Below are 25,455 nucleotides of genomic sequence, written 5' to 3'. Positions count from 1 at the left end.
TCACTTACTCTTTCATGGTTTTATCATAATTGACTCCCACTTGGGGAGAAGACTTTAGAAGTTGATGCAGTGAGAAAGAGTGTTATTAATTATCTAAGCTTTCATGAGTGGTTTACAATATCTTTTTCAGTTTGTCCTCCAGGTCTGCCTTCATGATGCTTCTTCCCACTATGCCTTTATTACACCACTGCTCCTGGCCCTAGTTCAAGCCTTCATCCCTGACCTAGACTTTTCCAATAGTCTTCTAATTGTTTTTTTTTTTTCTCCTCTGATGTTCACTTCCTCTTTAATCCTGTCTTGGTCCAAACCATTTTCTAACTGACTCCTACCTACCCTTCTAGCTCTCTCCTTACTGCCCTTCCTGTCATAAACACTCAGTTTCAACCTAACGGAGCCACTGGCCTTTCTCTGAGCAACGCCTTCTTACAGTTATTCACTTTTCATTCTTCTGTTAAAATTGCATCCTTCTTTTAAAGCCAAGATCATATACCTCTCTCCCCAAACCCACCTGTGAGGGCTGTAACTGAACATGCACTGTGTGGTTCTCTTTGTGCCTGTATCACGTACTACTTTTCATTAGAGTTCTGTGTATTTATGTCTCATTTCCTCTAAAAGCCTGAAAGCTTAATTTCTCTCATCAGTAGCTGCATTCTCTCCATATTCTTTCTCATTTGAAAGACAAACTATTTTTGCTCACTGTGATTTATCCCTTGAATCCTTACCCTCATTTCACAAATAAATAACGAAATCCAATCAAGTCGTGTGTCAGTTATAATGAAAAGTAACTTAATGCCTGACATTCTGAAAGCACAAATTACAGAAGGCATCTTAGGTACTAATTGACAATGCAGAAGTTTGAATGAAAAAAAATCAGACTACAATTGATCAATTCCACCGAATTTTGCCTAGGTGTTCTTCATTAACAAGGAGCAACATGTGCTCCCCTGGTGTCCCTTTTCCTTTTTTAGAAATGTTGAATCCAGTGGGGAAGGTTGCTTAAACTATTTATTTGACTCATTTATTAGCTTGTGAGTGTGAATAACTTAAGCTTTAGGCTTGTACTTACGCATTATGGTATTTTTTTAAAAAAAGAAATTAGCCATTCTCTAGTTTGCTCTTCAGCATGTGGGCATACTGCATCTATTTAATCCTTGAATGTACAGGATGGGCTAGCATAGAAACCAGAGGTGAGTATAAACCATTTATTTAGGCATTATCTATTTCCACAAAATGAGATGACAGAAACTCACCTTAGCTCCTCTGACAGCTCCCATGTTCCTGATGCTGTTTATGAAAACATTTCTCATTACAGTGAATTGGTTTCCTTAGAACTTATTTTCTCCTACATGGAGCCTTTTGGGTTGAGATGGCGTATAAAAGGTCAACATGCCTTAATGACAAACAGTGACTATGGCTATGTTTGCTAGCACTGACATGATGAAAGTGGGGCAAAGGCACTGGGCATTTGGAACAGTGTGCACACATATTTAAGAGCATAAACCTATTCCAAAAGCCATTAGGTGCAGGAAAGCTTTGCTGTTAACCTATAGATCCTATTGAGGAGTCGCTTATGGAAACGAAGTCAGAGTGACCCTTCTTGTGTTCCGTTAAATGTAAACACATTAAGAGAGCTTCTTTTCTCCAAAATGCAATATTGTGGCACTCTGTTTATGCATAACTTCACTTCAGATTTATTAAAATAAATGGAAATGCTTTTTCCAGCTTGAGAATCATGTTGGAAAGAAACTTAATTTGCAAAATGTACTCTCTACAACAGCTCACTGGTCAGAAAATGATCACCCTACTCCAGGTGACACATAACACTAATTTAATCCTCACAGCAACCCTGTAAAGTAGGCACTATTATTTTTCCCATTTTTCATCCGGAAAAGGAGAGACTATAGTAGAGGTTAGAGGTTAGACCCACAGGTCTGAAGTCAGACTGCCTGGGTTTGAATCTCAGTTCTGTCACTCACTGGTTGTATAATCTTAAGTGAGTACCTAACTTCTATATGCCTCAGTTTCCTCATCACTAAATTGAGATAATGATAGAACTTCCTTACGTGGCAAAATGAGTTAATATGCAGAAACACCTAAAACTATTGCCAAGCATATGTTCAGTCCTCAAAAAAATGGAAGATCTTCTTTTTCTTCTTCTGGAATTAGGTGACATTTTGCTGGCCTGTCAATAGGACAAGTGGAAAGGAAAAATGTGGAACCTTATCCATAGTTCCTGAGATGAGCTATGTGTTTCTGATTGGGGCATGGCGGGTGGGGGACACGGGCAGTTGTATAGAAGGATTGGATAATGCAATCTAGATAGAGTTAGTGTCTGGAATGTGTCCCAAATGTTTCTGACTGAGCCCCAGTCTCCTGGAGTCTAGGAGATGAGAAAAGGACTTTCGCTATACAAACCAGTCCCTAGGAAGATTCTAGAACTCCAAGGAATATATAAACTGCTAAGCTCAATTAATCACAACGAATTTAATTTTAAACTACTACTTTACCCTCTTAATTTAGAAGTGACAATTTACAAAGCAACTAACTGCTCATCATAGTTTTTCCTTGGGAGACCTGAAGCACAGTTGATAGCTAACTTAGTAGGGGAGTCAAAAATCTCAGTCAAATGGGACCACCTTGTAATCTTACCTCATAATTTCTGATTGTACTTGATGTTTTATTGTCACTTAATTTAAAGGTTTCAAATATAGTTTTGTTGAAAGCTCCCAATCCATATTGAACTAACTGGTATCTCCCCTTTATTATTCAGTCACATTCTCGGGTCGTTTCTATTGCTCCAGCTTCAGCATTTGTACCTTCCTGTCAGCAGCTTTGTTTCAGATATTCATGTGGTCACAGGCTGATTCACAATGGAGCACAGAACAAAACACAGAATTTCTTCATGTTTCCAATTTTCTATAATGAAGGATAAGTGCACTTATAGCAATCACCACCATGGTGAATAAAGGAGAAATTTAGCTGAACATAATGTGCGTTGGTTTGAGTGAGGCTCAATTTTATACTTCTCATTTAAAATTGGATTCCAGTTTCTGACCACCTAAAGAATTTCACAATTGCATGCTTGAATATGTGGCTCCATCCAGCAACATTGGCAATAAGCAAGGAACCATAAGGACCCTTAGTACAGAGAAACTGGCCAGGCCTCTGAGCAGGTAGACTCAAGGCAATCCAATATTCCTTCACTCATTCTTGTAAACAATATTTGTTGAAAGAGCACGATTTGCTAGGCACTTTGCCATGCACAGCCAGATACACATTCTGCCCTCTAGGGATGTGATAATTGTATAAACACAGACAGTGAAATAAGTGATTCCAATACAGTATGGTCCTATGTTATACATAAGAGGGATTCCTAAACCATACTTGACAATTTGCAAATAAAATTGGGTGATTGGAGCAGGGTTGAAAGAAGTATTAATCAGGCTTTTATATATTTTCCTCAACTCTGCCCAAATCAATAAGCAAGTCCTATTTTAAGGCAAAATATAAATCTAACCAATTTTCAACATCTTTGCCTTTTTCACACTAGTCCAGACCACCATCATCTGTAAGGCAGACTACTACAATAGCCTCTTAATTGGCCTTCCCATGCATTTTTGTTGTTGTTGTTATAGTAAATATCACAGATTAGCTCACTTGACTCCATTCCAGCCATTTATTGTATGGCTTACTGCATGATAAGAGGTTGAAAAGCTAGACTATATTTCCTGAACTTCTGTCCTCATGGCCTGGATTTCACAGATGACTTGGCCTCTGTCAAGTGGACAAACCTGCATGAAATTTGGAAGGGGAAGTGAGTGAAAGTCCATGCTTCTTCTGTGGTTTCTGGGTCTTGCTAAAGAGCATGATCTTGGAAGACTCCTTGGAAGCTTTCTTCTGCAGCAGCAATAATAAAGGTACTTGTTCCTGGTTTTGTGGGTATCAAAAAGCATGGCATGAAGCACCCAGTTTGTTTATATAGATCGAGGATGAGGCAGTGTGGTCTTGGAGCTAAACTTTGTAATGATTTCAGCAGAAGCAATGTGGTCCTAGAGCCTGAAATTTGGAGTAATGGCTTTTTCACGGTCCACCCTCCTGATTATACCAGTCTTCTGGTGTTCAGAGAATAGTTCTGGAAATTCAACCTAATCTTTTATTCTGGCTTTTTAAACATCTTTGTAAGTACCTAATTCCCCCTTCCTGCTTTAATGTATTAAAGTGGTTTCTGCTATCTGTATCAGTACTCTGCATGCTACTGTTGACACTGAAGGTAAAGGAAATCTTTTACACATGAATACCAGCTACTATAACCTCTTTGCTTGAAACATTCCAGTGGCTTCTCCCTGCTACTGATAATAAAAGCCAAACTCATCATTTCCTTCCACTCTACCCTGGCTCACTTCACTGAAGCTCTACTTGCCTTCTTGCTGTTTCTCAAACACACCAAGGACACCTCTGCCTCCGGTGTTTATACTGTTCCCTCCACCTGGAATACTCTTCCTCCAGATTGTTGCATGGTTCAAATTTTCACTTAATTCTAGTCATCTCCTTCTAAAGTAGCCCAACATCACTCTCTATGACAGTACCCTGTTTAATTTCTGCAGAGCATCCATCATTCTGAGACCATCATGCTTATTTCCTTTATTTTGTACATCATCGGCCTCTCTCTGGTAGAATATTAGTTATCCAAGGGTATGGACCTTGCTGTAATTTTTAGTGGATTTATGGGGAAAAAAGCAGCAACACATACGAATTGAGAAAATACTTAGGACTTCAGGAGGAGGAAGAAATAGAAGAGCCTAGTGATTTTTGAGTGTTGCTGGGATGTTCAGGGTATTTGGGAAAGCAAAGCACCAAAGACCGAAAATTTCAGTTTCCCAAGAAAGGTAGTACTTTTAAAGAACGGTCTTGCAATTATGAGATAGAGATGATATATGCAAGCAATGTGAAGAACACCCAGACTTGTCTGCAGTGGTGTTATTATTTCATTGGCATCCAACTAGAAAGCTAGTTTACAATCTATGCTGCAGCCTAGTTGAGATTTTCCTTCCACAAAATCATGTGCTTGGTGCAGTCTGGTCATCTGGGGAGTAATAAAACAGGATGTTGACGTTCAGTTCACTTGAGGGGACAAAACTGCACTTTGCAAGGGTCTCCTGGGTATTCAGCCTAGTACTATGCATTCTGGGGTGGGAGTAAAAAGAGAAAAATGCAACCACTACCTGCAAAGAGGGAGAAAAGATGAAATACTCAGCAATGAGGGTCAGGGAGCTGACTAAGAAAGGACCAGCCTGTAGGAATCGATTGGGATGGATGCTATGGAGATGGAAGAGAGAAGAACAGAGAATTAGAAACCATGTCATCAGTGAACAGGAGACCTTGAAGTGCTTTGGAACTAGGGGATAATTCAAATCTAGTTTGGGTTTGAATTGATGAAACATTTTTATTCATAAAGCCAAAGCCAAAGGAAGTATTAGGCATGCAGTGTTGATTTCCCATGTCCCTGGATCACCTTCCTCAAAATCTCCCGGTATACTTTTTCAAAAATAAGATTTCCTCCACCTGCCACATCCTCTCCTTGGGATAACTCCAAGATTCTGCAATTTAAAATCTCCTTTGAAATAGTTTTTAAGATGCTAAGATTTGAGAGATACTAGTACTGACCATAGATAATTGTCAAGTGAAAAAATTCTGGAATGGGTCTGCTGTCACAAATGAATCATGGGGGGCGGAGCAAGATGGCCGAATAGGGCAGCTCCAGTCCAACCTCCAAGCCAGCGCGAGCGACACAGAAGACGTGGTGATTTCTGCGTTTTCAACTGAGGTACTGGGGTCATCTCGCTAGGGAGTGCCGGACAATCGGTGCTGGTCAGCTGCTGCAGCCTGACCAGCGTGAGCTGAAGCAGGGCGAGGCATCGCCTCACCTGGAAGCGCAAGGGGGAAAGGGATCCCTTTTTCCTAGCAGGGGAACTGAGACACACAACACCTGGAAAATCGGGTAACTCCCACCCCAATACTGCGCTTTAAGGAAACAGGCACCACCAGGAGAATATATCCCAACACTGGCCGGGAGGGTCCCACGCCCACGGAGCCTCCCTCACTGCTAACACAGCCGTCTGCGGCGATCTATCCGCAAGGCAGCAGCGAGGCTGGGGGAGGGGCGCCCGCCATTGCTGAGGCTTAAGTAGGTAAACAAAGCCGCTGGGAAGCTCGAACTGGGTGGAGCTCACAGCAGCTCAAGGAAGCCTGCCTGTCTCTGTAGACTCTACCTCTGCGGACAGCGCACAGCTGCAGCCCATTAGGGGAAAGAGCAGGGGCGGTGCAGACGCGAACGACTCTGTCTGACAGCTTTGGGGAGAGCCGCGGATCTCCTAACGCGGAGGTTGAGATCCGAAAACGGACAGACTGCCTGCTCAGGTGGGTCCCTGACCCCTGAGTAGCCTAGCTGGGAGACATCCCCCACTAGGGGCAGTCTGACACCCCACACCTCACAGGGTGGCGTCACCCCTGAGAGGAAACTTCCAAAGAAAGAATCAGACAGGTACACTCGCTGTTCAGCAATATTCTATCTTCGGCAACCTCTGCTGCTGATACCCAGGCAAACAGGGTCTGGAGTGGACCTCAAGCAATCTCCAACAGACCAACAGACAGTCCTTCTGACTGTCAGACGAAAACTATCAAACAGGAAGGACACCTATACCAAAACCCCATCCGTACGTCACCAATCAAAGTCCAGAGACAGATAAAACCACAAAGATGGGGAAGAAGCAGGGCAAAAAGCTGGAAATTCAAAAAAAAAGAGCGCATCTCCCCCTGCAAGGAGCGCAGCCCATCGCCAGCAACGGATCAAAGCTGGTCAGAGAATGACTTTGACGAGATGAGAGAAGAAGGCTTCACTTCATCAAACTCTCAGAGCTAAAGGAGGAATTACGTACCCAGCGCAAAGAAACTAAAAATCTTGAAAAAAAAGTGGAGAATTGACAGCTAGATTAATTAAGGCAGAGAAGATCATAAACAACGAATGACAGAGATGAAAACCATGACACGAGAAATACGTGACAAATGCACAAGCTTCAGTAACCGACTCGATCAACTGGAAGAAAGAGTATCAGCGATTGAGGATCAAATGAATGAAATGAAGCGGAGAGAGAAACCAAAAGAAAAAAAAGAAGAAAAAGAAATGAACAAAGCCTGCAAGAAGTATGGGATTATGTAAAAAGACCAAATCTACGTCTGATTGGGGTACCTGAAAGAGGGGGAAAATGGAACCAAGTTGGAAAACACTCTTCAGGATATCATCCAGGAGAACTTCCCCAACCTAGTAGGGCAGGCCAACATTCAAATTCAGGAAATACAGAGAACGCCACAAAGATACTCCTCCAGAAGAGCAACTCCAAGACACATAATTGCCAGATTCACCAAAGTTGAAATGAAGGAAAAAATCTTAAGGGCAGCCAGAGAGAAAGGTAGGGTTACCCACAAAGGGAAGCCCATCAGAATAACAGCAGACCTCTCGGCAGAAACTCTACAAGCCAGAAGAGAGTGGGGGCCAATATTCAACGTTCTTAAAGAAAAGAATTTTCAACCCAGAATTTCATATCCAGCCAAACTAAGCTTCATCAGTGAAGGAGAAATAAAATCCTTTACAGATAAGCAAATGCTTAGAGATTTTGTCACCACCAGGCCTGCCTTACAAGAGACCCTGAAGGAAGCCCTAAACATGGAAAGGAACAAGCGGTACCAGCCATTGCAAAAACATGCCAAAATGTAAAGACCATCGAGGCTAGGAAGAAACTGCATCAACTAACGAGCAAAATAACCAGTTAATATCATAATGACAGGATCAAGTTCACACATAACAATATTAACCTTAAATGTCAATGGACTAATGCTCCAATTAAAAGACACAGACTGGCAAACTGGATCAAGAGTCAAGACCCATCAGTCTGCTGTATTCAGGAGACCCATCTCACATGCAGAGACATACATAGGCTCAAAATAAAGGGATGGAGGAAGATCTACCAAGCAAATGGAGAACAAAAAAAAGCAGGGGTTGCAATCCTAGTCTCTGATAAAACAGACTTTAAACCATCAAAGATCAAAAGAGACAAAGAAGGCCATTACATCATGGTAAAGGGATCAATTCAACAGGAAGAGCTAACTCTCCTAAATATATATGCACCCAATACAGGAGCACCCAGATTCATAAAGCAAGTCCTTAGAGACCTACAAAGAGACTTAGACTCCCATACAATAATAATGGGAGACTTCAACACTCCACTGTCAACATTAGACAGATCAACGAGACAGAAAGTGAACAAGGAATCCAGGAATTGAACTCATCTCTGCACCAAGCGGACCTAATAGACATCTATAGAACTCTCCCCCCAAATCAACAGAATATACATCTTCTCAGCACCACATCGCACTTATTCCAAAATTGACCACATAATTGGAAGTAAAGCACTCCTCAGCAAATGTAAAAGAACAGAAATTATAACAAACTGTCTCTCAGACCACAGTGCAATCAAACTAGAACTCAGGACTAAGAAACTCAATCCAAACCGCTCAACTACATGGAAACTGAACAACCTGCTCCTGAATGACTACTGGGTACATAACGAAATGAAAGCAGAAATAAAGATGTTCTTTGAAACCAATGAGAACAAGGTACAACATACCAGAATCTCTGGGACACATTTAAAGCAGTGTGTAGAGGGAAATTTATAGCACTAAATGCCCACAAGAGAAAGCAGGAGAGATCTAAAATTGACACTCTAACATCACAATTAAAAGAACTAGAGAGGCAAGAGCAAACATTCAAAAGCTAGCAGAAGGCAAGAAATAACTAAGATCAGAGCAGAACTGAAGGAGATAGAGTCACAAAAAACCCTCCAAAAATCATGAATCCAGGAGTTGGTTTTTTGAAAAGATCAACAAAATTGACAGACCGCTAGCTAGACTAATAAAGAAGAAAAGAGAGAGGAATCAATAGACGCAATAAAAAATGATAAAGGGGATATCACACCGACCCCACAGAAATACAAACTGCCATCAGAGAATACTATAAACACCTCTACGCAAATCAACTAGAAAATCTAGAAGAAATGGATAATTCCTGGACACTTACACTCTCCCAAGACTAACCAGGAAGAAGTTGAATCCCTGAATAGACCAATAGCAGGCTCTGAAATTGAGGCAACAATTAATAGCCTACCACCAAAAAGTCCAGGACCAGATGGTCACAGAGCTGAATTCTACCAGAGGTACAAGGTGGAGCTGGTACCATCCTTCTGAAACTATTTCAATCAATAGAAAAAGAGGGAATCCTCCCTAACTTTTTATGAGGCCAACATCATCCTGATACCAAAGCCTGGCAGAGACAACAAAAAAAAAGAGAGAATTTTAGACCAATATCCCTGATGAACATCGATGCAAAATCCTCAATAAAATACTGGCAAACCGGATTCAGCAGCACATCAAAAAGCTTATCCACCATGATCAAGTGGGCTTCATCCCTGGGATGCAAGGCTGGTTCAACATTCGCAAATCAATAAAGTAATCCAGCATATAAACAGAACCAAAGACAAGAACCACATGATTATCTCAATAGATGCAGAAAAGGCTTTTGACAAAATTCAACAGCCTTTATGCTAAAAACGCTCAATAAATTTGGTATTGATGGAACGTACCTCAAAATAATAAGAGCTATTTATGACAAACCCACAGCTAATATCATACTGAATGGGCAAAAACTGGAAAAATTCCCTTTGAAAACTGGCACAAGACAGGGATGCCCTCTCTCACCACTCCTATTCAACATAGTGTTGGAAGTTCTGGCTAGGGCAATCAGGCAAGAGAAAGAAATCAAGGGTATCCAGTTAGGAAAAGAAGAAGTCAAATTGTCCCTGTTGCAGATGACATGATTGTATATTTAGAAAACCCCATTGTCTCAGCCCAAAATCTGCTTAAGCTGATAAGCAACTTCAGCAAAGTCTCAGGATACAAAATTAATGCGCAAAAATCACAAGCATTCTTATACACCAGTAACAGACAAGCAGAGAGCCAAATCAGGAATCAACTTCCATTCACAATTGCTTCAAAGAGAATAAAATACCTAGGAATCCAGCTTACAAGGGAGTAAAGGACCTCTTCAAGGAGAACTACAAACCACTGCTCAGTGAAATCAAAGAGGACACAAACAAATGGAAGAACATACCATGCTCATGGATAGGAAGAATCAATATCGTGAAAATGGGCATACTGCCCAAGGGATTTATAGATTCAATGCCATCCCCATCAAGTTACCAATGACTTTCTTCACAGAATTGGAAAAAACGGCTTTAAAGTTCATATGGAACCAAAAAAGAGCCCGCATTGCCAAGACAATCCTAAGTCAAAAGGACAAAGCTGGAGGGTCACGCTACCTGACTTCAAACTATACTACAAGGCTACAGTAACCCAAACAGCATGGTACTGGTACCACAACAGAGATATAGACCAATGGACACAGAACAGAGTCCTCAGAAATAATACCACACATCTACAGCCATCTGATCTTTGACAAACCTGAGAGAGAAACAAGAAATGGGGAAAGGATTCCTATTTAATAAATGGTGCTGGGAAAATTGGCTAGCCATAAGTAGAAAGCTGAAACTGGATCCTTTCCTTACCCCTTATACGAAATTAATTCAAGATGGATTAGAGACTTAAATGTTAGACCTAATACCATAAAAACCTAGAAGAAAATCTAGGTAGTACCATTCAGGACATAGGCATGGGCAAGGACTTCATGTCTAAAAACACAAAAGCAACGGCAGCAAAAGCAAAAATTGACACATGGGATCTAATTAAACTAAAGAGCTTTTGCACAGCCAAAGAAACTACCATCAGAGTGAACAGGCAACCTACAGAATGGGAAAAATTTTGCAACCTACTCATCTGACAAAGGGCTAATATCCAGAATCTACCAAGAACTCAAACAAATATACAAGAAAAAAGCAAACAACCCCATCAAAAAGTGGGGAAAGGATATGAACAGACATTTCTCAAAAGAAGACATCCATACAGCCAACAGACACATGAAAAAATGCTCATCATCACTGGCCATCAGAGAAATGCAATCAAAACCACAATGAGATACCATCTCACACCAGTTAGAATGGCAATCATTAAGAAGTCAGGAAACAACAGGTGTTGGAGAGGATGTGGAGAAATAGGAACACTTTTACACTGTTGGTGGGATTGTAAACTAGTTCAACATTATGGAAAACAGTATGGCGATTCCTCAAGGATCTAGAACTAGATGTACCATATGACCCAGCCATCCCACTACTGGGTATATACCCAAAGGATTATAAATTACTCTACTACAAAGACACATGCACACGTTTGTTTATTGCGGCACTATTCACAATAGCAAAGACTTGGAATCAACCCAAATGTCCATCTGTGACAGACTGGATTAAGAAAATGTGGCACATATACACCATGGAATACTATGCAGCCATCAAAAAGGATGAGTTTGCGTCCTTTGTAGGGACATGGATGCAGCTGGAAACATCATTCTTAGCAAACTATCACAAGAAGAGAAACCAAACACCGCATGTTCTCACTCATAGGTGGGAACTGAACAATGAGATCACTTGGACTCGGGAAGGGGAACATCACACACTGGGGCCTATCATGGGGGGGGGGAGGAGGGAGGGATTGCATTGGGGAGTTATACATGATATAAACGTGCACATGTACCCTAGAACTAAAGTATATAAAAAAAAAAAAAAAAAAACAACATGAAATCATACTTTCCCATTCTTTAAAATGCAGGATCAAGTTGATTTGAGTGCAGTAGTGTTACAACTAATTGGTCAGAACCAGTTACAGATTTCCTTATTCCTTCTCCACTCCCACTGCTTCAGTTGATTGGCTTTAAAAAATAAAAATAAAAAATAAAAGTTAGAGTCGCAAACCAGAGGAATCCTGTTAGATTATCTTCTCTTCAGACAGATGTAAACATGGTATGCGACATCCTTTTCTGTACTCCAATATTCCTATCCCACCAAAACACACATACATGCTCTAATGTATGTAGGGACGTGTTAGTCTCCAACACCAACATGATGACGGGGTTCCACTGTGGGAGTAAGACATTATTGAGTGATATTTAAGGTGGTTGTGAAATATAACACATCCATTAAAAAGTGCATAAAAAGCATATATTATAAGGAATAAATTATAATGTGGGCATTCCAGTAACACTACTTGAGTCAAATAAAGCAAGACCTGTCCCCCCAGAAGTCCCCATGCTCTTTCCTTACACATTCCTGGTTGTTTTGTATATTTTATTGTCTATTTATTTATAAAGTTTTTCAACTTTATAAAAATGGCCTTATATAATATATATCTTTGTGTCTGGGGTTTGTTTTGTTTGATGTTATGTTATAAGATACATCCAACCTGTACCTAGCCAAGTTTGTTCATTTTATTTTCTGTATGATATTACATTTATGGATATATCACTATTTATAGAAATATTCAACTAGTGTTGAAATTTTGATTGTGTCCAGTTTGAGACTACTACAAGCAATTCACCTCTTGGCCAGGTCTTCTGGTGTATGTGTGCATTGGGTTCTCTAGGGTAAGCGCTTAGCAGTGGTATTGCTAGGTCTCAGGGTAAATATATTTTAAACTTTAAAAATACTGGCATATAATGTTTTTATTCAATTCTAAATATTTCTTAGTTTCCTTCAACTCAGAGGTTAGTCAGTAATATGCTATTTTGTTCCCAAACATTTGGGTTTCAGAGCCATCTTTGTATTAACTGCTGATAAGCATTATGATGAGAGAGCCTAGATTTTACAATATCAATCATTCAAAGATTATTGTGGCCTCTGTTTTCCTAATTCATAGTATATTTCTGTAAATGGTGCTCAAAAGGATTTGTATTCTGTTTTTTGGGTGTAGAGTTTTATATTATCTAATGGCTCAATTTTATTATTGTGTTTAAGCCTTTTATATTGCTGCTTATTTTTGTTTGCTTGAACTTTCAGGTTCTGAAAGTGGTGGGTTAAAATCATCAGCTACAAATGTTAATGTGTCTGTTACTTCCTACAGTCTTAATATTTGTTGTTACCTAATAACATAGTTTAAAAATACAGGACTGAAAGTTGGCATAACTATGGAGAATAAACAATCATAGTTGAATAAATACCTCTCTCAGAAATTGATAGAACAAGCAGGGAAAAACAATCAGTAAGTATATAGTAGCACTGAAAAAATAATTAATGAACTTGACCTAATGGACATGTGGATCTATGTGCAGCTATATCTTTATGTACTTGTATATCTATATCTGTCTACATCAGCATATATCAAGCAAATGGAAAGTATGTTTTTTTCCAGACACATATATAACATTATAAAACGACTGTATCAGGTTCATCAAAATTGCAAAAGATTGAAACCACCCCTGCTCTATTCTCTGACCATAAGCACATTCAACTAAGATTGAAACAAAACATATTAACTAGAAAAATCCCATTTGGAATAAAGAGTCATTTAAAAAGACTTCATGGATAAAGAGGAATCATAATGGGGATTTCAAAACAGTTTGAACTGCAAAACAATGAAAATATCAAATAACAAAATTTGTGAGATTCAATTAAAGTAGAAATCAGAAGAAAGAGAAGAAAACCTGAAAGTTAATTATTCTTCCCAAGTAGTTAGAAAAAGAATAACACAGCTCCAGTCTCCAACTCCCAGCGCGAGCGACACAGAAGACCGGTGATTTCTGCATTTTCAACTGAGGTACTGGGGTCATCTCACTGGGGAGTGCCGGACAATCGGTGCTGGTCAGCTGCTGCAGCCCGACCAGCGAGAGCTGAAGCAGGGAGGCATCGCCTCACCTGGGAAGCGCAGGGGGAAGGGAATCCCTTTTCCTAGCCAGGGGAACTGAGAACACAACACCTGGAAAATCGGGTAACTCCCACCCCAATACTGCGCTTTAAGCAAACGGGCACACCAGGAGATTATACCCCACACCTGGCCGGGAGGGTCCCACGCCCACGGAGCCTCCCTCATTGCTAGCACAGCAGTCTGCGATCTAACCGCAAGGCAGCAGCGAGGCTGGGGGAGGGCGCCCGCCATTGCTGAGGCTTAAGTAGGTAAACAAAGCCGCTGGGAAGCTCGAACTGGGTGGAGCTCACAGCAGCTCAAGAAACCTGCCTGTCTCTGTAGACTCCACCTCTGGGGACAGGGCACAGCTAAACAAAAAAGGGGAAGCAGCAGAGGCCTGTGCAGTGCGAACGACTCTGTCTGACAGCTTTGAAGAGAGCAGTGGATCTCCCAACACGGAGGTTGAGATCTGAGAACGGACAGACTGCCTGCTCAGTGGGTCCCTGACCCCTGAGTAGCCTAACTGGGAGACATCCCCCACTAGGGGCAGTCTGACACCCACACCTCACAGGGTGGAGTACACCCCTGAGAGGAAGCTTCCAAAGTAAGAATCAGACAGGTACACTCGCTGTTCAGCAATATTCTATCTTCTGCAACCTCTGCTGCTGATACCCAGGCAAACAGGGTCTGGAGTGGACCTCAAGCAATCTCCAACAGACCTACAGCTGAGGGTCCTGACTGTTAGAAGGAAAACTATCAAACAGGAAGGACACCTATACCAAAACCCCATCAGTACGTCACCATCATCAAAGACCAGAGGCAGATAAAACCACAAAGATGGGGAAAAGCAGGGCAGAAAAGCTGGAAATTCAAAAAATAAGAGCGCATCTCCCCCTGCAAAGGAGCGCAGCTCATCGCCAGCAACGGATCAAAGCTGGTCAGAGAATGACTTTGACGAATGAGAGAAGAAGGCTTCAGTCCATCAAACTTCTCAGAGCTAAAGGAGGAATTACGTACCCAGCGCAAAGAAACTAAAAATCTTGAAAAAAAGTGGAAGAATTGATAGCTAGAATAATTAATGCAGAGAAGGTCATAAATGAAATGACAGAGATGAAAACCATGACACGAGATACGTGACAAATGCACAAGCTTCAGTAACCGACTCGATCAACTGGAAGAAAGAGTATCAGCGATTGAGGATCAAATGAATGAAATGAAGCGAGAAGAGAAACCAAAAGAAAAAAAGAAAAAAAGAAATGAACAAAGCCTGCAAGAAGTATGGGATTATGTAAAAAGACCAAATCTACGTCTGATTGGGGTGCCTGAAAGTGAGGGGGAAAATGGAACCAAGTTGGAAAACCTCTTCAGGATATCATCCAGGAGAACTTCCCCAACCTAGTAGGGCAGGCCAACATTCAAATTCAGGAAATACAGAGAACACCACAAAGATACTCCTCGAGAAGAGCAACTCCAAGACACATAATTGCCAGATTCACCAAAGTTGAAATGAAGGAAAAATCTTAAGGGCAGCCAGAGAGAAAGGTCGGTTACCCACAAAGGGAAGCCCATCAGACTAACAGCAGACCTCTCGGCAGAACTCTACAAGCCAGAAGAGAGTGGGGCCAATATTCAACGTTCTTAAAGAAAAGAATTTTAAACCCAGAATTTCATATCCAGCCAAACTAAGTTTCATCAGTGAAGGAGAAATAAAATCCTTTACAGATAAGCAAATGCTTAGAGATTTTGTCACCACCAGGCCTGCCTTACAAGAGACCCTGAAGGAAGCCCTAAACATGGAAAGGAACAACCGGTACCAGCCATTGCAAAAACATGCCAAAATGTAAAGACCATCGAGGCTAGGAAGAAACTGCATCAACTAACGAGCAAAATAACCAGTTAATATCATAATGGCAGGATCAAGTTCACACATAACAATATTAACCTTAAATGTTAATGGACTAAATGCTCCAATTAAAACACACAGACTGGCAAACTGGATAAAGAGTCAAGACCCATCAGTCTGCTGTATTCAGGAGACCCATCTCACATGCAGAGACATACATAGGCTCAAAATAAAGGATGGAGGAAGATCTACCAAGCAAATGGAGAACAAAAACAGGGTTGCAATCCTAGTCTCTGATAAAACAGACTTTAAACCATCAAAGATCAAAAGAGACAAAGAAGGCCATTACATAATGGTAAAGGGATCAATTCAACAGGAAGAGCTAACTCTCCTAAATATATATGCACCCAATACAGGAGCACCCAATTCATAAAGCAAGTCCTTAGAGACTTACAAAGAGACTTAGACTCCCATACAATAATAATGGGAGACTTCAACACTCCACTGTCAACATTAGACAGATCAACGAGACAGAAAGTTAACAAGGATATCCAGGAATTGAACTCATCTCTGCACCAAGCGGACCTAATAGACATCTATAGAACTCTCCACCCCAAATCAACAGAATATACATTCTTCTCAGCACCACATCGCACTTATTCCAAAATTGACCACATAATTGGAAGTAAAGCACTCCTCAGCAAATGTACAAGAACAGAAATTATAACAAACTGTCTCTCAGACCACAGTGCAATCAAACTAGAACTCAGGACTAAGAAACTCAATCAAACCGCTCAACTACATGGAAACTGAACAACCTGCTCCTGAATGACTACTGGTACATAACGAAATGAAGGCAGAAATAAAGATGTTCTTTGAAACCAATGAGAACAAAGATACAACATACCAGAATCTCTGGGACACATTTAAAGCAGTGTGTAGAGGGAAATTTATAGCACTAAATGCCCACAAGAGAGCTGGAAAGATCTAAAATTGACACTCTAACATCACAATTAAAAGAACTAGAGAAGCAAGAGCAAACACATTCAAAAGCTAGCAGAAGGCAAGAATAACTAAGATCAGAGCAGAACTGAAGGAGATAGAGACACAAAAAACCCTCCAAAAAATCAATGAATCCAGGAGTTGGTTTTTTGAAAAGATCAACAAAATTGACAGACCGCTAGCAAGACTAATAAAGAAGAAAAGAGAGAATCAAATAGACGCAATAAAAAATGATAAAGGGGATATCACCACCGACCCCACAGAAATACAAACTACCATCAGAGAATACTATAAACACCTCTACGCAAATCAACTAGAAAATCTAGAAGAAATGGATAATTTCCTGGACACTTACACTCTTCCAAGACTAAACCAGGAAGAAGTTGAATCCCTGAATAGACCAATAGCAGGCTCTGAAATTGAGGCAATAATTAATAGCCTACCACACCAAAAAAAGTCCAGGACCAGATGGATTCACAGCTGAATTCTACCAGAGGTACAAGGAGGAGCTGGTACCATTCCTTCTGAAACTATTCCAATCAATAGAAAAAGAGGGAATCCTCCCTAACTCATTTTATGAGGCCAACATCATCCTGATACCAAAGCCTGGCAGAGACACAACAAAAAAGAAATTTTAGACCAATATCCCTGATGAACATCGATGCAAAAATCCTCAATAAAATACTGGCAAACCGATTCAGCAGCACATCAAAAAGCTTATCCACCATGATCAAGTGGGCTTCATCCCTGGATGCAAGGCTGGTTCAACATTGCAAATCAATAAACGTAATCCAGCATATAAACAGAACCAAAGACAAGAACCACATGATTATCTCAATAGATGCAGAAAAGGCTTTTGACAAAATTCAACAGCCCTTCATGCTAAAAACGCTCAATAAATTCGGTATTGATGGAACGTACCTCAAAATAATAAGAGCTATTTATGACAAACCCACAGCCAATATCATACTGAATGGGCAAAAACTGGAAAAATTCCCTTTGAAAACTGGCACAAGACAGGGATGCCCTCTCTCACCACTCCTATTCAACATAGTGTTGGAAGTTCTGGCTAGGGCAATCAGGCAAGAGAAAGAAATCAAGGGTATCCAGTTAGGAAAAGAAGAAGTCAAATGTCCCTGTTTGCAGATGACATGATTGTATATTTAGAAAACCCCATTGTCTCAGCCCAAAATCTCCTTAAGCTGATAAGCAACTTCAGCAAAGTCTCAGGATACAAAATTAATGTGCAAAAATCACAAGCATTCTTATACACCAGTAACAGACAAACAGAGAGCCAAATCATGAATGAACTTCCATTCACAATTGCTTCAAAGAGAATAAAATACCTAGGAATCCAACTTACAAGGGATGTAAAGGACCTCTTCAAGGAGAACTACAAACCACTGCTCAGTGAAATCAAAGAGGACACAAACAAATGGAAGAACATACCATGCTCATGGATAGGAAGAATCAATATCGTGAAAATGGCCATACTGCCCAAGGTTATTTATAGATTCAATGCCATCCCCATCAAGCTACCAATGATTTCTTCACAGAATTGAAAAAACTGCTTTAAAGTTCATATGGAACCAAAAAAGAGCCCGCATTGCCAAGACAATCCTAAGTCAAAGAACAAAGCTGGAGGCATCACGCTACCTGACTTCAAACTATACTACAAGGCTACAGTAACCAAAACCATGGTACTGGTACCAAAACAGAGATATAGACCAATGGAACAGAACAGAGTCCTCAGAAATAATACCACACATCTACAGCCATCTGATCTTTGACAAACCTGAGAGAAACAAGAAATGGGAAAGGATTCCCTATTTAATAAATGGTGCTGGGAAAATTGGCTAGCCATAAGTAGAAAGCTGAAACTGGATCCTTTCCTTACTCCTTATACGAAAATTAATTCAAGATGGATTAGAGACTTAAATGTTAGACCTAATACCATAAAAACCCTAGAAGAAACCTAGGTAGTACCATTCAGGACATAGGCATGGGCAAGGACTTCATGTCTAAAACACCAAAAGCACGGCAGCAAAAGCCAAAATTGACAAATGGGATCTATTAAACTAAAGAGCTTCTGCACAGCAAAAGAAACTACCATCAGAGTGAACAGGCAACCTACAGAATGGGAGAAAATTTTTGCAATCTACTCATCTGACAAAGGGCTAATATCCAGAATCTACAAAGAACTCAAACAATTTATAGAAAAAAAAAACAACCCCCCATCAAAAAGTGGGCAAAGGATATGAACAGACATTTCTCAAAAGAAGACATTCATACAGCCAACAGACACATGAAAAAATGCTCATCATCACTGGCCATCAGAGAAATGCAAATCAAAACCACAATGAGATACCATCTCACACCAGTTAGAATGGCAATCATTAAAAAGTCAGGAAACAACAGGTGCTGGAGAGGATGTGGAGAAATAGGAACACTTTTACACTGTTGGTGGGATTGTAACTAGTTCAACCATTATGGAAAACAGTATGGCGATTCCTCAAGGATCTAGAACTAGATGTACCATATGACCCAGCCATCCCACTACTGGTATATACCCAAAGGATATAAATCATGCTGCTATAAAGACACATGCACACGTATGTTTATTGCGGCACTATTCACAATAGCAAAGACTTGGATCAACCCAAATGTCCATCTGACAGACTGGATTAAGAAATGTGGCACATATACACCATGGAATATTATGCAGCCATAAAAAGGATGAGTTTGCGTCCTTTGTAGGGACATGGATGCAGCTGGAAACCATCATTCTTAGCAAACTATCACAAGAACAGAAACCCAACACCGCATGTTCTCACTCATAGGTGGGAACTGAACAATGAGATCACTTGGACTCGGGAAGGGGAACATCACACACGGGGCCTATCATGGGGAGGGGGAGGGGGGAGGGATTGCATTGGGAGTTATACTGATATAAATGACGAATTGATGGGTGCTGACGAGTTGATGGTTGCAGCACACCAACATGGCACAAGTATACATATGTAACAAACCTGCACGTTATGCACATGTACCCTAGAACTTAAAGTATAATAAAAAAAAAAAAAAGAAAAAGAAAATGCAGTTGATCCAGGGTCCTTGAGGAGTTTAAGCATAAATTCCAGCGGTTCTAAGGAATTCAGAAGTTGAGAGGAACGCCAAGCATACCCTTAGCTTTTCACTGAGTTTGTCTTGAATAGACCCAGCTAATTAGGCTTCCTCAAAATTTATTTGTCTCCGAATAGAGAAAGGTGCTAAAAGGCATAATAGAAATGAAATGTGCTTGCACCCTTTCCGAGAAACTGACTTTTATGCATTTACATTGAATACTAGCAGTTTATTTTTTGAATTATTTTATATAAATGTTTAAAAATACTTAAACAGGTTCTTTTTGGTGCTTGTTTCTCAATCATTTCCGAAATATTTTATCAAGTGAAAAAAAAATAAATAATGCATCATAATTGATTCTGTGAGAATATACAGCTGTGCCACGTTGGAGTTTCCCTACTTCTATTGTATCATGCCCTGTCATTTGGAGCTAACCTGAGTTCTTAACATGATGAGCACTGATGCCATGAGCACTAGATAATTTTAAACATAAGTAAGCCTTCCAGGTAATAATATCAACTTTGAAAAAATGAACTATGTTTTCTATCATTAAACGTTTTTAAAATGTGCTAAAAGAAAAAGAAAAAGAAAAAGAACAACAATAGAGACTCAAGAAAATAATTAGAAAATACTATTACATCTAAATTTACAGTGATATTAAAATATAAAGCACATGGAAATAAATCTAATATAAAATGTACAAGACCTCCACAAGAAAATTACATAACTTTATAAAACATGGCTGAAATAAATCAGGATATGCCAGATTCATAGATTGAAATACTCAATATTGTAATATTGTTAACACTCCTGCAATTTATTGGTAATTCTACGTAACCACAATCAAATTCTAACATGTCTTATTTTGTGGAATTTGTCAATCTAACTCTGAAATTTATCTGGAAAATCAAAGTATCATAAATAGTCAAGACATTCCTAAAGAAGAAGATAGTGGAAAGATTTACTCTACCAAAAATTTTCTCATTATAAGACTGTAGTAATTAAGACAAATAAAAATAAATACATCCATGGAACAGGATAGGAACTGAGAAACATCTCCATTCCAACATTTTCTCTGATTATTCCCTTCATCTTCATGTCTTAACTGCAACCTGGCTATTCACTGAGAATATAACTTACACTGAAGTCCTCTTCAGTGGAGACTTTGTTCTCTCATACAACATGTACCTTAAGATGAAAAGAGATAAAGGTTTTTGTCACTCCCATTTTGCTTCCAGACCTTTCCTCATTATTCTTTTAAATAACTCCTGTCATTATGAGACTTATGCCATACTCCATTATGTTATTTTCCACTGATCATAGCCATCCACTGGTCTTCCTCTCTTACACGTCTTACCATCCTCCAGATGATTCCAACATCCCCATCAACGGCTCAACAATTTGATATTCTCATTTCCAGTGAAACAGTATTAGCCACACCTTTCCACAGATACACTCTCAATTTTTTCTTCACCTTAAACTACTCTAAATTAAAATATCCCTGTCGTGGACCATCTCCTAGCCATGCTCCTCCTCATTCTTTTATTCACCCTACATGTGTGATTTTTAAAAATCTCATTGAGACCTCCCATTCCTTGACCTCTCTATTTTCTCCCCATTTGATCTCTCTTCTCCCTCTCCCTTCTCTCACCACTGTTTTGTCTGAGGGCATTTTCATCTTTACCTTATTTTCCTTTTCACATTCAGGCTTACTAAATTGTCAAGACATCTGCTACCACTTATTCCTCTATAGTTTTAACACCTCTTGTGTTCCCATATCCAGGGATGGCTCACGTCCAAATTGCTAATTCTCAATTCTATATACTTCTCAATATGTCTTCTATCACTACCTTAGTTTAGGCCTTCAGCATCTCACTTAAATTACAGCTGTAGTCTGCATTTCATTCTTTCCTCTCTCTGATTCTTTCTCCACATTGCTTCCAGAGTGACATTGCTGAAATACAACTCAATTCCAAAATTGGAGCCATTTAATTGCTTCTCGTAACCTTAAGGGTGAAGCTAAACTACTAAGTTACAGTTGATCTCCTGCAGCTGAGGCCCCTGTCGGCCTCTTTACCCTTGACTCACACTACTCCGCCTCATAAAATCCTTTGCTGCAGTCACACCGAAACATTGGCAGTACTCCAGAAATTCTCTTTCATGCCTTTACAACTTTCTTTGAACATACTACTCTTCCTTCTGCCTGGAGGTCCCTCTTCCATGTCATTATTTATCTATGTATCTTCTTATCTTTCAAAATCCAGCTTACCTAGAACCCTGTGTGCTTACTTTGCAATATTATGCAATATTATGACACTTATCCACCTGAACTGTGGTCATTGCTTTGCTAGCCAACTTCCTTCTTCTCCAGTGGTTACCCTCCAGATAGTGAAATAAAAGGAAAAGTTGTGATCATATTCTTTCAAAAGACTGAGCTATAAACTAAGTAAAATATTCAAATGTTCTCCTGGACATGGTAAAGGGGGACAAGACAGGCCTTTCCCTAAAAGAAGCACAAGGTGTTCAACTTTGAAGGACTCAATGAGAACTTTTACACATGTGAAAATAGAAAACCCCACAAACATCCAGAGAAACAGAAATACAGGACATATTCTGATGTGATTAGGAACAAGCTCTCAGAGACTCAAAGAAGTCTGATACACCAGAGCCATAGCAAACCCCTGAGAATAGCAAGTCTAATTTCTGCTAAGTCTAACTTCTGAAGTGGACTCCAGAGAGGAGAAGGTGCTTGACCAAGGTCCCCCAGCTAACCAGAGGCAGAGCTAAGGCTAGAATCCTTATGTCCTACTCTCGGCTCTTTGTTGTTCCAGAGGCTAAGAATGAGCCATGGATATTGTTATTCTGAATGTTAGAGCTAGAAGTGCCCTTAGAAATAATTTGGTAAAATTCTCTCTTTATACTGTTGGATAACTTAGACCCAGAGAAGAGGATTCACTTGCAAAACTCATAATGCTGGAGCTAGAACTTAGTCTGCATACTGTAAATACTGCACTTCAACAACTCTTTAGGTTTTTAACTCAAATTTTTCAGTTTTTATACCAATCTATCTAATCAGGATTTTTAGTTACAAGTAACACAAAAGCCTCTCAAACTGACTTGAGCCAAAAGGAAATTATTAGCTTACCTAACTGGGAATTTCAAGGGTATATCCAGTAGTTCAAATGATATTAGTTCATTTTTCCTCTCCCCCTCCATTTTTCAGTTCTGCTTTTCTTAGGCCTTATTCTCTCCTATACTAGATGGGATTTTATATAGAGATAAGACTTACATGGAAAAACTTTAACAACTCCTCCAGTAGAACAGTAACAATAACTCTCAACGACTTTATATCTCTTTCAGAAAAGGACTCTGATAAACCTTGTCTGGATCATATGTCATTGCATCAACACTTCCTCAATTAGGATGGCTTTCACCACTTCACTTCCATTATGCTCTAGCCATGAAAAGGTAAAATGCCAATTCATTGTGGGATGGGTATTCCCCTTGGTAAAATAGACATTATTTTCACCCCATTCATAACTGACTTTGAAGGCAAAAGTAAATGATAGATGGGAAAGGTAGGAGAACAAGGGGCATTATCTATGCTTTAACCTCACAGATCAAGAATAAAAGACTGGGTCTCTTATTTAATAAACAACAAATAAATAAATAGATGTGCAGTCAGTGATTCTATCTCATATTATTCCATGACACTGGGAAAGATACTTCATCATTCAGATGGAGTAACCTCTCCCCAATTCACATTTTTTCATTAGAACAACAAGGATAAGAATCTTAGTGCAATCCACTGCAAAGGGCTGTGATGACCAAGGGTGCCATATTGCTCACCTCTGGGGAGGAGAGGAGTGGCAGTCCTATTACAACCTGAATGCCAGGATGATGCAACTAATGCTAGTCAATACGTAACTTTATACAGTGGCCCTGGTTGTGATAATTCAATGAAATAATTAATGTGAAAGCATTTTGTAAGCTGTAAAGCTTGTCAAAATTTATCAAAGGCATTGTATCTGCCTTCAAGAAACTCACATTCAAGTTGAATCAGAGAAGCTAAACCACAGAGATCTTTTTTTAAATATATGAATTTGTTATAGGAATTTGACAACTGCAGGACTGGTTCAACAGAATCTGTAGGGCTGTTGTCTTTGCATCTAATTTTGGATCTTAAAGTCCACAGGTCAGGCAGCAGGGAAGGAAAGACGAATGTAAGATGAGGGAGAGCAAGAACAAGATGGGACCCACTGGCGGCATACGCTAGAGCTCACAGGATGAACTGAAACTCTCATGTCTGTTCTTGATGGCTCTGATCTTGATTGTGTGAGTGTCCTGGAGAATTTGGGGCCCTACTATACTGAACTAAACACACAACCTGGTCCAGAAGTTAGATAAGCTAAAATAGAATTCAGAGAAGTGTGCAGCAATTGCAGGCCTGGCTGCTGCATTACACCACCAAGATGAGCCAGGAGATATGTGGCAATGTTTATGAGCTATAAAATAACAGCTGCTTCCCTTCTGTCTTGTAAATCTCTCACAAGAATCTCTCTTGTGACCCACCATAACCTGTAGAAAAGGAAATTCTTGGAAATATAACTTGGCTTAGCCAGTTGGATGCATTACAAACCCAAGCGCTCAGTGGAGACAATTGGTAGGAACTACTTTCTCACTGAAAGACAGACAGGGTTACAGGAGAGGAGATATGTTGAGCAAGGGCACGGTTGCGAGGTATGGGGTATGTTTGAGAATCAATAACTAGCCCAGTTTTTCAAACATTTGGACTGTAGGAATAGGCATATACGAAACTAAAATAAAGTTTGGAGTAAAACAAAGCAATTCTTGAATGCTAGATGACAAAATTAATGCCATGTTGAATGGAGAAAATATTAAAGGTTGCTAAGCAGGTGAATGCCATTTTTGGAAATCTAATCTGTCAAGTAGGTATAAGATTGAACAGACGAGGGAAGGACTAAGGCAGGAGAGAAGCTTGCTGCCAAACATAGAACTTGGGCTCATCTTTGCTCCGTCCTAGTTCTCAAGCATTGGAGAGGCATGAAAGGGCACAGGAGCCACTCAACTGCTCCATGGCATTCAGTTGCTAGCTCTTGTGCTCTGTGTGATCCTTCAGCCCCTTAGTTCTAGTCACAAATTTCTCTCCATCTCTCAAATATCCCTCCCTGTGCCCAGGAGGTCTTTTGCAATAATTGATGATTGTTGTGACAAGAGAGACAAGGTTTTTCTGAGAGGATCGATGCCTAGGAGTATCTCAAGGAGCTATTGGATACTGGCTGCATACTTGGGAAAATTAAGCGCTGTTCTTGGAGGCACAAATGTACACATTTGCACATTATAAGGAAAGAAGAAGAAGAAGACCCCTACTGGCTTCAGACTTTGCAATAGCTCTTCAGTTCAAATTTCAGCAGGTGGTAGAGAGCAAGTGTTTCCGTGTCAGGTCCACCACACTTAGTGTGCAATTGGAAAGTCCAAGCAGAGATACATGCCAGCCCTGGACCTGGAACTTGAAGTCAGGGTCACAAGTACTGAGTCCTTGATCTAAGCTTACTAAACGTGGCACTCTAGGC

The sequence above is a fragment of the Trachypithecus francoisi genome, unplaced genomic scaffold, assembly GCF_009764315.1.
Source record: "Trachypithecus francoisi isolate TF-2019V2 unplaced genomic scaffold, Tfra_2.0 Lachesis_group6, whole genome shotgun sequence".
NCBI classification, from domain to species: domain Eukaryota; kingdom Metazoa; phylum Chordata; class Mammalia; order Primates; family Cercopithecidae; genus Trachypithecus; species Trachypithecus francoisi.
This window is presented reverse-complemented; position numbering follows the sequence as displayed.